This window comes from Colobus angolensis, unplaced genomic scaffold (genome assembly GCF_000951035.1).
Source record: "Colobus angolensis palliatus isolate OR3802 unplaced genomic scaffold, Cang.pa_1.0 Scaffold224, whole genome shotgun sequence".
Taxonomy (NCBI): Eukaryota; Metazoa; Chordata; class Mammalia; order Primates; family Cercopithecidae; genus Colobus; species Colobus angolensis.
In genome coordinates, this window is record NW_012115422.1 from 952,794 (window position 1) to 967,476 (window position 14,683).

The 14,683-nt window shown below is 37.1% G+C and overlaps 1 protein-coding gene and 1 pseudogene across 4 annotated transcripts in view; one reads left to right on the forward strand and one right to left on the reverse strand.

The window, feature by feature from the left end:
• The window catches only part of OLA1 (Obg-like ATPase 1), a 151,460-nt gene extending 139,032 nt beyond the window's left edge, over positions 1-12,428 (reverse strand). Inside the window, exons 1-2 of one of the 3 annotated variants that reach the window (XM_011943973.1) lie at positions 12,281-12,424; positions 6,658-6,785 (exon numbers count right to left, since the gene is read on the reverse strand). The gene's annotated coding sequence lies outside the window, so the exon portion shown is untranslated. Of the gene's footprint in view, positions 1-6,657; positions 6,786-12,280 lie in introns of all 3 variants that reach the window. The other 2 variants (XM_011943974.1, XM_011943972.1) reach the window with 2 other exon arrangements.
• LOC105513142 lies at positions 2,926-3,362 on the forward strand (annotated as a pseudogene). Its single transcript, XR_001001949.1, has one exon. The product of XR_001001949.1 is annotated as a 40S ribosomal protein S15a pseudogene (transcript).
• Positions 12,429-14,683: the final 2,255 nt, after the last annotated feature.

Here is a 14,683-nt window from a genome sequence, read left to right on the forward strand (position 1 = left end):
ATATATAATATAATATATATAACATACAAGATATGTGTTAATTGACTGTTTCTATTATTAGTGATAGAATAATAGAAAGCAGTAGGCTATTTGTAGTTCCGTTTTTGAGGAGACAAAAGTTATATCCGAATTTCAACTGTGCAGGGCTCAGCTCCCCTAACCCCAGTATGTTCAAGGGTCAACTGTATTTCGGAAACAAGTTTAACAAATTCTGTAACTGAAAAGATTTTGTACTTCCAAGACTGATATATGAGAGAGAAATAATTTCACTATAATTGCACCAAAACCCAAAGTTCTTCACAAAATTTTAAGGCTCATAAATAATCAGGTTTTATTTTTCCTTTTAATTTTTTTTTCTAGAGACGAGATCTCACTATGTTGCCCAGGCTGCTCTTGCACTACTGGGCTGAAGTAATCCACTCGCCTCAGCCTCCCAAAGTGCTGGGATTACTGGTATGAGCCACCATACCCGGCCCTATTTTCATTTTTAAATCAATATAAATAGCTGCACCAACCTGCTAATTATTATCTAAAAATATGACATTATTTCCAACAGTTACACTGCAGAAACAAGGTAAACAGAGTACAAACAAAGTTCCCCTAAAAGGAAAAGTATAAGAAAAGTTTTCTTTCCCACTTTTTTTGCTTTAATGAGGTGAAACTGACATACAATAAAATGTACAAAAAGTGTAGTCAGATGTATACATGTCTTGACATATGCATACACCTGTGAAACTATCACCACAATCAAGATTACGAGCATATCCACCACTCCAAGAGTTTCCTCACAGCCCTTTATAATCCCTCTCTCTGCTCCTCCACCAGGCTACCATGATCTGCTTTCTAATTAGTATGCATTTTCTAGAATCCTATATAAATGGAATCATAGTATACGCTCTTTTTTTGGACTGCCTTCTTCCACTCAGCATAATTATTTTGAGATTCATCCATATTATTGTGTATAGAAAAATTTTTAATGCTGCATCTACCTGCTATATAAAATTTGTCCACATTTGGGGCAAACTGGGCTTACACACAAGATGAGAATCTTCAATTAGCTACACGCAAAGTTTCACCTAGACAGCAGATTATTAGATCATTCTTGAATCACTATTCTCTCTTTTTTTTTAAAGAAACAAAGTCTCACTCTGTTGCCCAGGCTACAGTGAAGTGGCCAGTCACAGGCACAATCATAACACATTACAGCCTCAAACTACTAGGCTCAAACAATCCTCGGGCCTCAGCCTCCTGAGTAGCTAGGATTGCCAGCATGTGCCACTGCACCTGGCTTTGAATCTTTTTTTTCAGCTCCTTACTATCACTGAAGAACCGATATTCTTTTGGAAAAGTATTCCAAGGATTTAAACTAGGGCAAGAAAAATAAGTGACCCTCCAATAAGCGAAGACTCTGATTCTGTTTTCAAATTAAATGTAATAAGCAGACATTCATTTGTACTATAAAAATATTTCTCACAAAGCTTTTCTGATTAAAAAAAAAAACCACCAGAAAAAAAAAATGAGCTCTTGTAATTCCTCATGCAAATCCTGACAGTTGTTATATTTTTAAGTGTCAAAATAAGACCTAACTTTCACCTCAGCAGCACTTGTTTAGTGAAAGATAAACTGTTTATATAGCTAAATCCATAGTTATGAGTTAGCATACAGTAACTTCAAAAATATACTTTAAAAAACTACAGTAGCTCCAGATCTGTACATATTCAAATAAGAAAATAATCTTTCATTATGTCTACTATCTTGCATGTCCTCATTAGTACACTTTGCAAACAAGAAAACTACTGAAAATAAAACTTTAGCAAGAACTCTAAATGACTAATGGGGATAGGGATCTGAAATACCTTTACATTAAGCAGCAAACCCCAGTGGGTGGGAGGGTATGTTATTTGGGGGTAAACAAACTAAGTAATGTGTATAGATTCTTTTAATCTTTTTTATTTTTTTAGACAGGGGACCTTGCTCTGTCATCCAGGCTGGAGTGCAGTGGTGCAGTCACAAGTCATTGCAGCCTCCAACTCTTGAGCTCAAGTGATCCTCCCGCCCCAGTCTCACAAGTAGCTGAAACTACAAGGCACAGGCCACCAAGACTGGCTAATTTTTTTTTTCTTTTTTTTTTTTTTTTTCAGCGGTGTGGTCTCCCTATGCTTCCCAGGCCAGTCTTGAACTCCTAAGCTCAAGTGATCTGCGTAAGTCTCCCAAAGTGCTAGGATTACAGGCATGAGCCACCACACCTGGGCAAATACATTTTATGTATGAAAGAAGCTTTATACATTACTGGCCGGGCACAGTGGCTCATGACTGTAATCCCAGCACTTTGGCAGGCCAAGGTGGAGGACTGCTTGAGTCCAGGAGTTCAAGACCAGCCCGGAAAACATAGCAAGACCCTGACTCTTAAAAAAAAAAAAAACTTTTCTACATTGTTTATGCTCAAACATTATCTGGGGAAATCATTATCAGTATCTTGGAATCTTGGAAATATAGTTTTATACAAAATGAAAATTCAAACTATTGGCAACTTACTCCATTTTTACTTCCCTTCTTTTCCTTTTTTTTTTTTTTTTTTTGAGATGGGTCTCACTCTGCCACCCAGGTTAGAGTGCAGTGGCACGACGCTGGCTCACTGCAACTTCCGCCTCACAAGCTAAGCAGACCTCCCAATCCAGCCTCGGGTAGCTGAGACCACAGGCACGCGCCACCATACCCAGCTAATTTTTTGTATTTTTGGTAGACAGGAGTCTCATGATGTCGTCCAGACTGGTCTCGAACTCAAGCAATCTGCCCACCCCCGTCTCCCAAAATGCTGGTGTTACAGGCATGAGCCACCGTGCTCAGCCCATTTTGATTGGTTAAAACATTAAAAGCGCAACTCGAACTCCCTGCGCTCTCCCCTCCCGTTCCCTTTCTGCCATCTTTCAGCGCCGCCACAACCGTGCACATGAATGTCCTGGCTGATGTTCTCAAGAGCATCAACAATGCAGAAAGGAGAGACAAATGCCAGGTGCTTATTAGGCCGTGCTCCAAAGTCATCGTCCGGTTTCTCAGTGTGATGATGAAGCATGGTTATATTGGCGAATTTGAAATCATTGATGATCACAGAGCTGGGAAAATTGTTGTGAACCTCACAGGCAGGCCAAACAAGTGTGGAGTGATCAGCCCCAGATTTGAGTGCAACTCAAAGATCTACAAAACTGGCAGAATAATCTGCTTCCATCCCGCCAGTTTGGTTTCATTGTACTGACAACCTCAGCTGGCATCATGGACCATGAAGAAGCAAGACGAAAACACACAGGAGGGAAAATCCTGGGATTCTTTTTCTAGGGATGTAATACATATATTTACAAATAAAATGCCTCATGGGAAAAAAAAAGTGCAACTCAACTGAATACTGTAATTGCAAAATAAGCTGCTGGAACAATTTCATCTGCCTCCATCCCCACCTCAATTGTCCATTTAAAATCCTTTGTATTTAGGCCGGGCACAGCGGCTCACACCTGTAATCTCAGCACTTTGGGAGGCCAAAGTGGACATATCACTTGAGGTGAGGAGTTCGGGACCAGCCTGGCCAACATGGTGAAATCCCGTCTCTACTAAAAATACAAAAAGTAGCCTGGCATGGTAGTGAGCTCCTATAATCCCAGCTATTGGATGGGCTGAGGCAGGAGAATTGCTTGAACCTGGGAAGTGGAGGTTTCAGTGAGCCGAGATGATGCCACTGTACTCCAGCCTGGAGGACAGAGCAAGACTCTGTCTCAAATAAATAAATAAATAAAGTATTTTTTATTTAAGCCATTTCAGATGGATATCTTTAATATGGTGAACTTAATGACATCCCTAACTATATCCCTGGGCTCTTTTCCATCGCTACTCCTCATCATTCATTCTATCCACCATGGCAGTTCTTAAGGCAGCAGCCTCCTTTCCACCATAAGGCCTTGAAACAAACCATTTACTCTGAAAAATTAATCTTTCCTTTCCTCCTTTTGCTACCTTAGCTCCCATTCAGCTTTTACCTCTCAGCATAACTGTCACCTCCTCAAGGTAACACTGCATACTCACACACATATTCCTTTCTCCTTGTATACAACTGGAAAGACATCTAATATTTATGTGACCATTTTATTCAATGTCTATATCCTCCACTGGATAAGCTCATGAGAAAAACAGTCATGTCTGTTTTTACTCACCAATACATCCCTCAGCACCTACCACACTTATAAGAGTCAAATGGGTCAAATGAATAAGATAGAGTGATCTCAAGATTTAAAGCCAAAGCAAATCCATCAAGATGAGTATTTGCATTTTAAACAAGTACATGTGTTTGCAACAATGTATATATTTTACATATTTCTAATAACCCAGGGACGTAAACAAGGTGAGGGAAAAGTTAATTTTTCAAAATTAATCAAATTAATGGAGATAAACATGACATTAATAAATTAAAATTCAGTGATAAACTAAAACTTCTCATTAACAATTTTTTCTGTTCCCGAACTTTCAGATGTTCTAATAGAAAGCTGAAAAGTACTGTAAACACTAACATATATCTGACAGTTGAAATTAAAGAATTATCAATTTTCATAGCCTCAAAGTAATCCCTAATCTTTCTAATCTCCACAAGTCTTTTTTTCTGACTATAAATCTAAGGATTTTTTTTTAGTTCTGATTATAAATGTATCATTCAGTGTTCTATGTACTATACAATAATATATACACTGTATTTCATCAATTCTAAGATGCATATACTTTCACATTCTGAGATCAATCACTTTAAAAGAGCATAGTATCTAGTTTAATTGGATTTTCTTTCCTTCCTGAATGATGGTATCTTTGGCCTGACCTAAATACAGTATAGTATGTATGCTCCTCACCAAATTCATCTTCCCCCCAAGGGTCAGAAAAACACATCAAATGAATATTATGTAAGAAACAACAAAACCAGAGACATTTTTATTACCAACATTATCAGGACCTTACCATCATCCTAAATTGCTCCTGCTTGGAAAATTTTAAGTCAAATATCCCTCCCTAACCACATGACACCCTTACACTCAACCTACCTGTTATAAACCCTTATCAGGGAATCAGATCCATAAGCCTCCCATTTTTCAGTCCTCTCCTATTTTCACTCCCACTCTGTATTTTAAGTTCTTTTCCACCCATCAACTCACTCTCTCATACCCAAATCTTCAGTTCTCTTGCCCTGATCCTTCTGTCACGTGTGTTCTATCAATTCTAATTTCTGACAGACACCTATCAGGATGTCTCAACTACAGAATTTTTTAAATTGCCCCAAACTGAATTCATCATCATCTCTCTCAATACTTGCTGCTTTTTCTGTGTTTAATGTCTCAATGAACAGTTCATAATTCATTCAACTGACCTACTCCAGAAATCCAGGAGTCACAGTTCACTCCAGCTTCTCTTTGAAATCCTCACATCAGTCACCAAAACCAGAAGAAAACCAGTCAGGAAAACAGAGGTTCTGCCAATATACAGGCTTTAGTTAAAACTTTTCTACAAGACTGGATCACCTCCCTGTCACAGCCTCATTCTTTGTCTAGACTTCCCAGAGGTCTCACCATACCTTTACGCAAATTTAAACTACCTAGATCAATGCTTCTCAAATTGTCTGTCATGGGGTTTTGTAAAATACAATACAAATGAATTATCGGGTTGGTACAAAAGTAATTGCAGTTTTGGGCATTACGTTGGCAAAACTGCAATTACTTTTGCACCAACCTAATACTAGGCAAACAAATCTTTTTTCTAGATAGCTTATGCAAACCACAGAGGTAAATGGTGTTTTATAAAAGGCACACAAAAAGTACCAGCACAATTTTATTATTACTTTATTCAAATGACCAAAAAATTCGTCAAATTGCTATATTTTCTAAAAGCTCACTCTCGATTACTCTAGTTATCTAGTTGAGGACCAGTAACAAAGGCACTTATCCAGACCACAGCTGGCCCTCTCACCTCTAGCTTGTATATTCTGTTTCTATTAATTTGCTCATTATAATACTATTAACACAAAGTGCAGCCTTGACCTAAGCCTTAACCTAAACTCTATTTTGTCAGAAAACTACTATGTGATTGGCTCACTTTTATAGTCGGTCAACAGAGCCCAAACTAAGCCACAGTTCTGTTTTTTCTCTTTGCTTTATATTCCTCTCTCCATAAGGACTAGCTGATCTATAGTTTCTCTTTAATCTTTTCATCTCTAATAGATAACCCAGAAGCCTTTCTCTCTTGTTAAATAATCAGAATCCCCTTCTCTAACAATTCTGCCTTCTTAACACACAGAAAAGCAATAAAAGTTCCACAATTTAAGACAATTTCAAAATGCCTTTACAATGAACAAAGTTCCATATAGAAACACTTCTTGATTGCTCTAATCCAGAACAGGGAATAAAGTTCAATCAAACATAATCTCAACACAGCATATACTTGCTATGGTATAAGCGCTCAGATACAGAGATGATACTAAGTAACATTAAAGTCACAGATTTACAGACAAACCCAAGATTCATCTGGTAAAGCAAAGCAATCTTCCATTAGTCTTTTCTAATTTTATTTGAGCACTAATGGAAAGAAAACACTGGTCTGAATGAAATCAATGATTAAATAAACATCTGTACTTACGTGTTAGATGAAAGATGCCATCACAGGCACTAATATGAGATAAAAAAGCATTCCCCAGGCCCTGCCCATTGTGAGCTCCTTTCACAAGGCCAGCAATATCCACTACATTTAGAAAGGCAGGAATTTTGCTGAAAAACAAAAGATAGCTTTATTATAAAACAGTACTAAGAACTTATCTATTAATCAAATGAATTCCCCAAACATTTTACAGAAATTCTTTCCTTTCTAGAACAATGGGACAATAATGATTTGATAAATGAATATCCACCCCCTCAAAAAAAATTAGAAATGGCCTTGTAATACATTACGACTTTCTTACCCAGGATAATAAGGGAGAAAACTGAAACAGGATAAATGTATTTATCATGTTTCTGAAATTAAAACACTTATCATTAAATCTACTGTAACGTTCTACTGGCACATGCACACACTCAAAAAAGCGGTGAAGAATGTTTAGAGTATGCCGAGGTAATCATCATAAAATGAGCCAACTAACTTTGTGCCAGACACTAAATTAAGTATTTTACACATATTATCTCACTTCAAAGTTCAAATTAACTCTATAAGATGGGTGCTATTTATTAAGCCCACTTTACAGATAAGGAAATTATGCCTTAGAGCAGTTACGAAATCTATTGTATTCAGGATCACTCAGCCAGTAGTGACAAAACTGGGATTCAAACACAGGCTGTCTGGGTTTGCATTTGATCACCCACATGTTATATAGACAAAAAAAAAAAAATGTGTGTAATGCTGAGAACCAGTTATCAGCATAGTAATAACCTAGTTGTTGATAACAGCAACCAAATTAGGCTATATACAAAATAACCTTTGCTTTGCTAAACAAAGGCACATTTAACACAAGTTAAAAACCAAGTTAGGAAGATCAGTCTGCCATGTCAAAATGGAGATTTAAGTGTATCAATAAATACAAGCTACTTTTAATGTTATATGACAAAGGTATATATAACGTAATTTTGTATCCTTTGTCAATGTTCGAGAGCATGCATTTTGCGGAATGTCAATTTCACTACCTGATAAAATGCAACATAAAAGTTCCACAAAAGACTTCCCTATTATTGGCATGGAAAATGAGTCCTTTCAAAATAATTATTCTATAAACAAGTATTACAGATTGAAATTACTTGATTATTGTTGCCACCAAATCCACTAAAACCACATAAATTTGGTTAGTTTTTTTGTTGTTGGACACATTGACTGCCTCCCCAGCATCCACTGCCCCCTCTCTTGGTACCTATACTGATTTTCATTTCGGTAGCCATTCCTCTCCAGCATAGCCCAGAGCTTTGGAGAAGCTTGCTCTACCCCTAACTCTAGAAGTGACGCATGTAGCTCCGGCCTTCACTAAGCAGTTTAATCTCATTCCTAGGCAAAGTAAAAAAATTCTAGGACCTTCACCTTGCCCTAATCGCCTCAAAGAACTTAAGAAGCCAAGCATGGTGGCATACATCTGTAGTCCCAAGTATCTGGGAGGCTGAGTCAGGAGGGAGGATGGCTTGAGCCCAGGAGTTCAAGTCCAGCCTGGGCAACCTGGTGAGACTCCACCTCTTAAAAAACAAAAAAATACATGAAAAGACTTAAGAAGAGGTTTACTGGAGGGGGTGTAGGAGGCTGTTAAATAGAAGCTCATCAGTCTTCTGGGAGAACTTCTAGAAGCAATCCCATTTCACTCTGAACATGGATGAGAAAGTATACAGATCTATCCTGTGACCACAAGGGGAAGACAACCTATGATCAAGTTGATAAAGTAAACTGAAGACAGGAAAGAAGCCAGGCCTTTGATGATATCACTGAGCTAAACACTGTGCTACCTGTTACTAACTCAATAAATCAGCTCTGTAAGTCACTCTGTTAAGGGCAACTAAATTCATCCTAAATGATATTTCTAACAACTAAAAGCACCCATATGATAAATATGAAGTTGACTTGGTTTGGATGTTGTGTCACCTCTAAAACTTATGTTGAAATGTGATGCCCAATGGTGGAGGTGGGGCCTGGTGGGAGGTGTGTAGGTCACAGGGGTGGATCCCTCATGAACGGCTTGGTGCCCTCCCCATAGTAATGAGTGAGTTCTCACTCTGTTAGTTCACTGGAGAGCAGGTTGTTTAAAAGGGTCTGGTACCTCTCTCCACTCTCTCTTGCTCCCCCTGTCTCCATGTGACACACGTACTATCCTTTTCATCTTCTGGTCATGAGTTAAAGCTTCCTTGTCTGGGTGCGGTGGCTCACGCCTATAATCTCAGCACTTTGGAAGGCCAAGGCAGGTGGATCACCTGAGGTCGGGAGTTTGAGACCAGCCTGACCAACACGGAGAAACCGTGTCTCTACTAAAAATACAAAATTAGAAGGGCATGGTAGCACACGCCTGTAATCCCAGCTACTCGGGAGACTCAGGTAGGAGAATCGCTTGAACCCGGGAGGCGAAGGTTGCAGTGAACTGAGATCACGCCACTGCACTTCAGCCTCAGCAACAAGAGTGAAACTCCTTCAAAAAAAAAAAAAAAAACCACTTTCTGAGGCCTTGCCCTTACCAGAAGCCAAACAGATGCTGGTGCTGTGCTTGTATGACCTGCAGAACCATGAGCCAAATAAACTCATTTTCTTTATAAATTACCCAGCCTCAGGTAACCCTTCACAGCAATACAAAACGGACTAAGTAGCATGCATATGGGTAGAATGGCACTAAATTTGAAGTGAGAAGCCTTGAGTTCTATTTCTGGTTGACATAACTATAAGTGTGACCATGAACAAATTATTTCATCTTTCTAGGCTTCAAGTTTCTTTTTATGAGAAAACTAGACAGGAAGATATTCAGCTCTGAGATTCTATTTTCTATTGAAAATGAGCTTCTCAATTCTGATTTGTGATTTATGGCTAGGATAAGGTTTAAACTATTAATACAATATCTCAAAAAATTAAAACTTGAGATTTAATTCAAGGATTTCTGATGTATTACACCAATGATTTCACGACTACTTGAACAAAATACTTCTAGAATGAAATACTACTTTAGAACTCTTGAGACTAAAATGATGTTAAAACTCTTTTTAATCGCTATACTGTAATGAACATAGACTACCAAAAACATTTATTAATGTTCTTCAATAGAAACAGGCTGGTGGGTCTGGGCACAACTTTGGGAGGCCAAGACAGGAGGATTACTTGAGCCTAGGAGTTCAAACCAGCCTAGGCAACATGGCAAGACCCCAACTCTACAAAAAATTTAAAAATTAGCCAGGCACAGTGGCATGTGCCTGTAGTCCCAGCTACTCAGGAGGCTGAGGTGAGAGAATCATTTGATTGTGCCCAGGAGTTGGAGGCTACAGTGAGGTATGATCACACCACTGCACTCCAGCCTGGGCAACACAGCAAGATTCTGTCTTTAAAAAAAAAAAGAAAGAAAGAAAGAAAGAAAAGAAAGGCCAGGCACAGTACCTCATGCCTGTAATCCCACCATTTTGGGAGGATGAGGCAGGAGGAATGCCTGAGGCCGACAGTTCAAGACCACCCTGGGGCAACATAGCAAGACCCCATCTCTATTTTAAAAAGAAAGGAAAAAATGAGATAAAACAACTGAACAAACACAGGGTCCTGGTTTAGATGCAACAAAGCATATTATTGGAACAACTGAAAAAATCTAAATAAAGTCTATGAATTAGATAGTAATATGGGATCAGTATTAATCCTGTAGTAAACTACCCTGATTTTGATGGTTTACTATGGTTGTGTGGGAGGATGTCTTTGTATTTAGTAAATACAAACTAAAGAACCGAAGTATAATATGACATCATGTCTGTAACTTATTCTCAAAGTTTCAAAGAATCTGGGTATGCAAGGGTGTATAAGCACTTGTGTACTTTTGCAGCTTTTATATAAATTTAAAATCATTTAAAAATAAAAAGGTTTTAGAAAGGATACTGAAGTCAGCCTGAGGAGCCAATCTGAGAGACATAATTTGAGCATCAAATCAATGTTTGTGACAGATTAAAACCAATAAAATAACACTCATCTGAATAAATACATGAATGAACAGATGAAGAAAGCTTTTCCTTACAGTACAATATTAACAAATGAAGGAGGAATGATAGAATTACAAAATCACCATGTGAGAATATTCATAGTAAAAATTAATTCATCAAAAAAATCAATGGATGCTACAACTAGTAAGTGAAAGTGAGAAAAGTGAATGAGTTCAGTATACACTTTGTAGTTAGAACTCACAAAATTGCTGACAGACTGGATACGGGGTGAGGGGAGAGAAGAATCAAAGATAAATGGTGGGCACTGATTTAAGCAACTGAGGAAATGACAGTGCTACTTATTGAGTTATGGTAGTCTTGAAGAAGAATTTGGTGCAAGAAGGTGAAATCAAGAGGTCATTTTGGACATGTCTAGAAGTCTAAGGCACCTATTCAGACCTCCAAGTGTCAATATCAAGGAGGCAGTTAGAGATAGAAGAAATCTGGAGTTCTGCAGAGTTCAGGACACCAGACAGAAACTTGGGATTTATCAGGACATTAAAAATAGTGAAAAATTAAAAACAAACTAAATTCTCAATAATAAGCAAATGGTAAACTGTGCTATATTCATATAATATAGCAATAAATATAAGTATTATATTAGAAATTATTACTTGTCTGTATTGCTTAATCCAGAAAGATATTAATAATATCCCAAGTAAAACAAGTATTCTATTTCTGTAAGGAAGTGTGCACACAGTCAGGAAATTATGGAAGGATATATCCCCAAAGTATTTACAACTGTTATATCAAGGTAGAGGAAGTAAAGGTGGTTTTCACTCCTCTCATTATACATTTCCCTAATGTCTGAACTTCCTACAATGAACTTAAACTATCTCATCTTTTCCTAATAAAAGTTTTACTTATTTTTTATTAAAGATACAATACACACTTATTGTAAAAAAAATTCAAACATAGAGGAATATAAGAATAAAGTAAAAATCACCTAAAAATTCCACTACCCAGAGACAATCATCAGCCTATGTTCATACATTTTTTATGCATATAAGCAAACACATTTAGTTTTACATGAATGAGATCACATAATACAGACTAATTACTCCCTCTATTTCATACTCCCCAGAAAAAAATAATTGCAATGTTAACAACTGGGTATACCCTTCTACACCCTTCTCCATACTCTGCATTACTTTTTTTCTTTTTGAGACGGAGTCTTGCTCTGTTGCCCAGGCTGAAGTGCAATGGCGTAACTCGGCTCACTGCAACCTCCACCTCCTGGGTTCAAGCAATTCTCCTGCTTCAGCCTTCCGAATAGCTGGGATTACAGGCGCCCGCCACCCCGCCTGGCTAATTTTTTGTATTTTTAGTAGAGAGTGGTGTGTTAGCCAGGCAGGTCTCAAACTCCTGACCTCATGATCTGCCCTCCTGGGCCTCCCAAAGTGCTGAGATTATAGGCGTGAGCCACCAGGCCCACCCCTCTGCATTACTTTTATACTCATCCAAAACAATAATGCTACATTAATTTTAAAAGAAAAATTCTTCATATGACTTTAAACATATCACATACATATCTGCCCAGTCTACACAAAGCCACCAAATAAATAGCATAAAATATCTCTTACCTTGCTGGTTTGTGGTACTGGCAAAGAAAGTCAAACCTTTCATCTGGCACAGGTACTCTGCTCTCATTAGGATCAATAGTGCAGAATGGGAAGTTTTCTGCTGAAGCCTGACTATTGGTTAAAACATTGAAGAAAGTAGATTTCCTAAAACGAATAGAAGCAATTTCAATCAATTCTTAGGTTAACACCAAGAAAACTTTATCTCACTCTAATTTCAATGCTCAAATAAGATCCATGAGGAATATAAAACCAATCTACAAAGAGAGGGAAAAAGGAACAACACCTTTTTTACTAACAGACGTCAATGAAACTTACAACAGTATAGCGGCAGCTCATGACATAATTAGGTTATGTCCCTATCACAGTCTATTTGAAACTTGAAAAGCATGTTCTCAAAGAATCTTTGTTGTAAGTGAGAGTTTCATGTCACACTACAAAATCTATTTTTTTCCATAATATACCTGATCGTACCAGCATCACTCCATCTATACCTAACATAACCTTCTCTAGCATGAAATGTACAAGGCATGTCTCTAGTCAAGTCAATGACTTTCCAAAAACTCTGAATTGGGAAAGAGATGCTAAATGTCTGGTATCTGATAGGAAACGGGAGTTAGCACTCAGAACTGCCTTCTAATCATTAGTATATAAGGATTACTGGTAAGTCTAGAATTGTGAATTATGAAAATCAAAATGTGAATTTTATTCAAGGCATGACTTAAATCAAGAAAATACAATATCTATTAATATGGAATAAACTAGTCACTACTTTTCCAATCATTTGACTGCTATCAAGTAAGCAGTGCTCAGAGAAAGCCCACTCATGTTAACATCAGCCATGTTTTTTTTTAAAAATGTGATAATACGTTATCATTCATGTCTTAAAAATATGAAAAAAGAAATAAAATTTTAAAAATAAAAATAAAATATGAGAATATGGTACCAAATATCATATAAAATAAGAGAATATGGTGTCATATATAGAGTAAAATCTAAAACAAAATTTTAAACTCTCAGTGGCCATCTTTTAAGAATGCTAGGTAATTAATTCTTTGAAGACTGTTAAAGTGGTTACCATGTCTTACCTATACAAATTGTGCTTTCAAAATAACCAATAGTTATGAAAAGAAAATTATTTTACAGACATATTCCAGCCAATAAATGAGGAAAGAATAAAAACTTAGAAGAGCATCATTCTGCAACCCCTAACAAATTAATGGATCTTGGTAATAATTTCCAATGATAGTTAGTGCTGCAAAAAGAGGAGAAAAAAATAGTACCACCCAAAAGAAGTATATACATCATCTGTCATCTTAATCTGACCAACACTTTACATGTTACTGCTAGTTTACAGGAAATATAGAGGACAGAAGAACATATTAAATGATATCACAGAGATAAAATCAATAAAATCCAGACTCTGGAAAATTTTATAAGACTAAAAACCAGATTTCTTCAACAGGTCATCTAGGGGCTGGAAGTAAGTGGGAAACTTCTTCTGGATGAGATGTAAAAGTTAACAGCAGACTAATAATCCCACCCAGAACTAGAAAAGCCATCTAAAATGCAGGATACAGAAGTCATCTGTTTGAAGGGTCTGGAATTCTAAAAATGAAAACAAAAAATTTGGAAGGAGACACTTGACCTCCACAGCCACTTTTACCCTGGGGACCTGTGCCCATTCTGGGCAAAAGAAGGATGCAAGGATCCAGACTTTATACCCATAGAAAGCTGATGCTGATGGAGAAAGAAACCAGCAAAACATTTGGAGGAGACTTGGAGAACCTCAGGCACACCACCAGTTTTCCCGCTGGGGATATTTTCCTCAAGGGAAAACTACAAAAGCCTACTCAAGTCATTGGTAACACAGACTGGCCCACTCTCCATACTTTCTTTCCCTCACCACGAAAAAATTTAAAATAAAGAGTGATAGTTAAGTTGCCAGAACAGTCCAGGAATCCTTATTTATCTAAAATGTAATGAAAATATTGTATAACTACAATGGAAATATTACAGAATAATGTTGTAATAAAAGTACGTAAGACAAAATTTAAATACATTAATTTAAACATTTATAGGACACTTGGGCCTAACATTATGAAGATAAAATGCTATTGCATTTTTGTATAGTGTAGTTTCAAAACCGCTCATTGCTATTACCACAGTCAATTGCAATTCTGAAAAGGCCATAGGTTGTTTACAGAAGTTTTTTCAAATGTACGGCTATTACTATTTATAATATTTTATATTGTCTACCTGGACAAAACAAAGTATGTTTTGTGATTTTTTTAAAAAATGTATCCCCTAAAGCATATTATATGGTAAAACATAGCAAAAGAAAATTCCTTAGGCAGAAAAAATTCTTACATGCATTCAAACTAAACTTAGAAGACAAATGTCCAT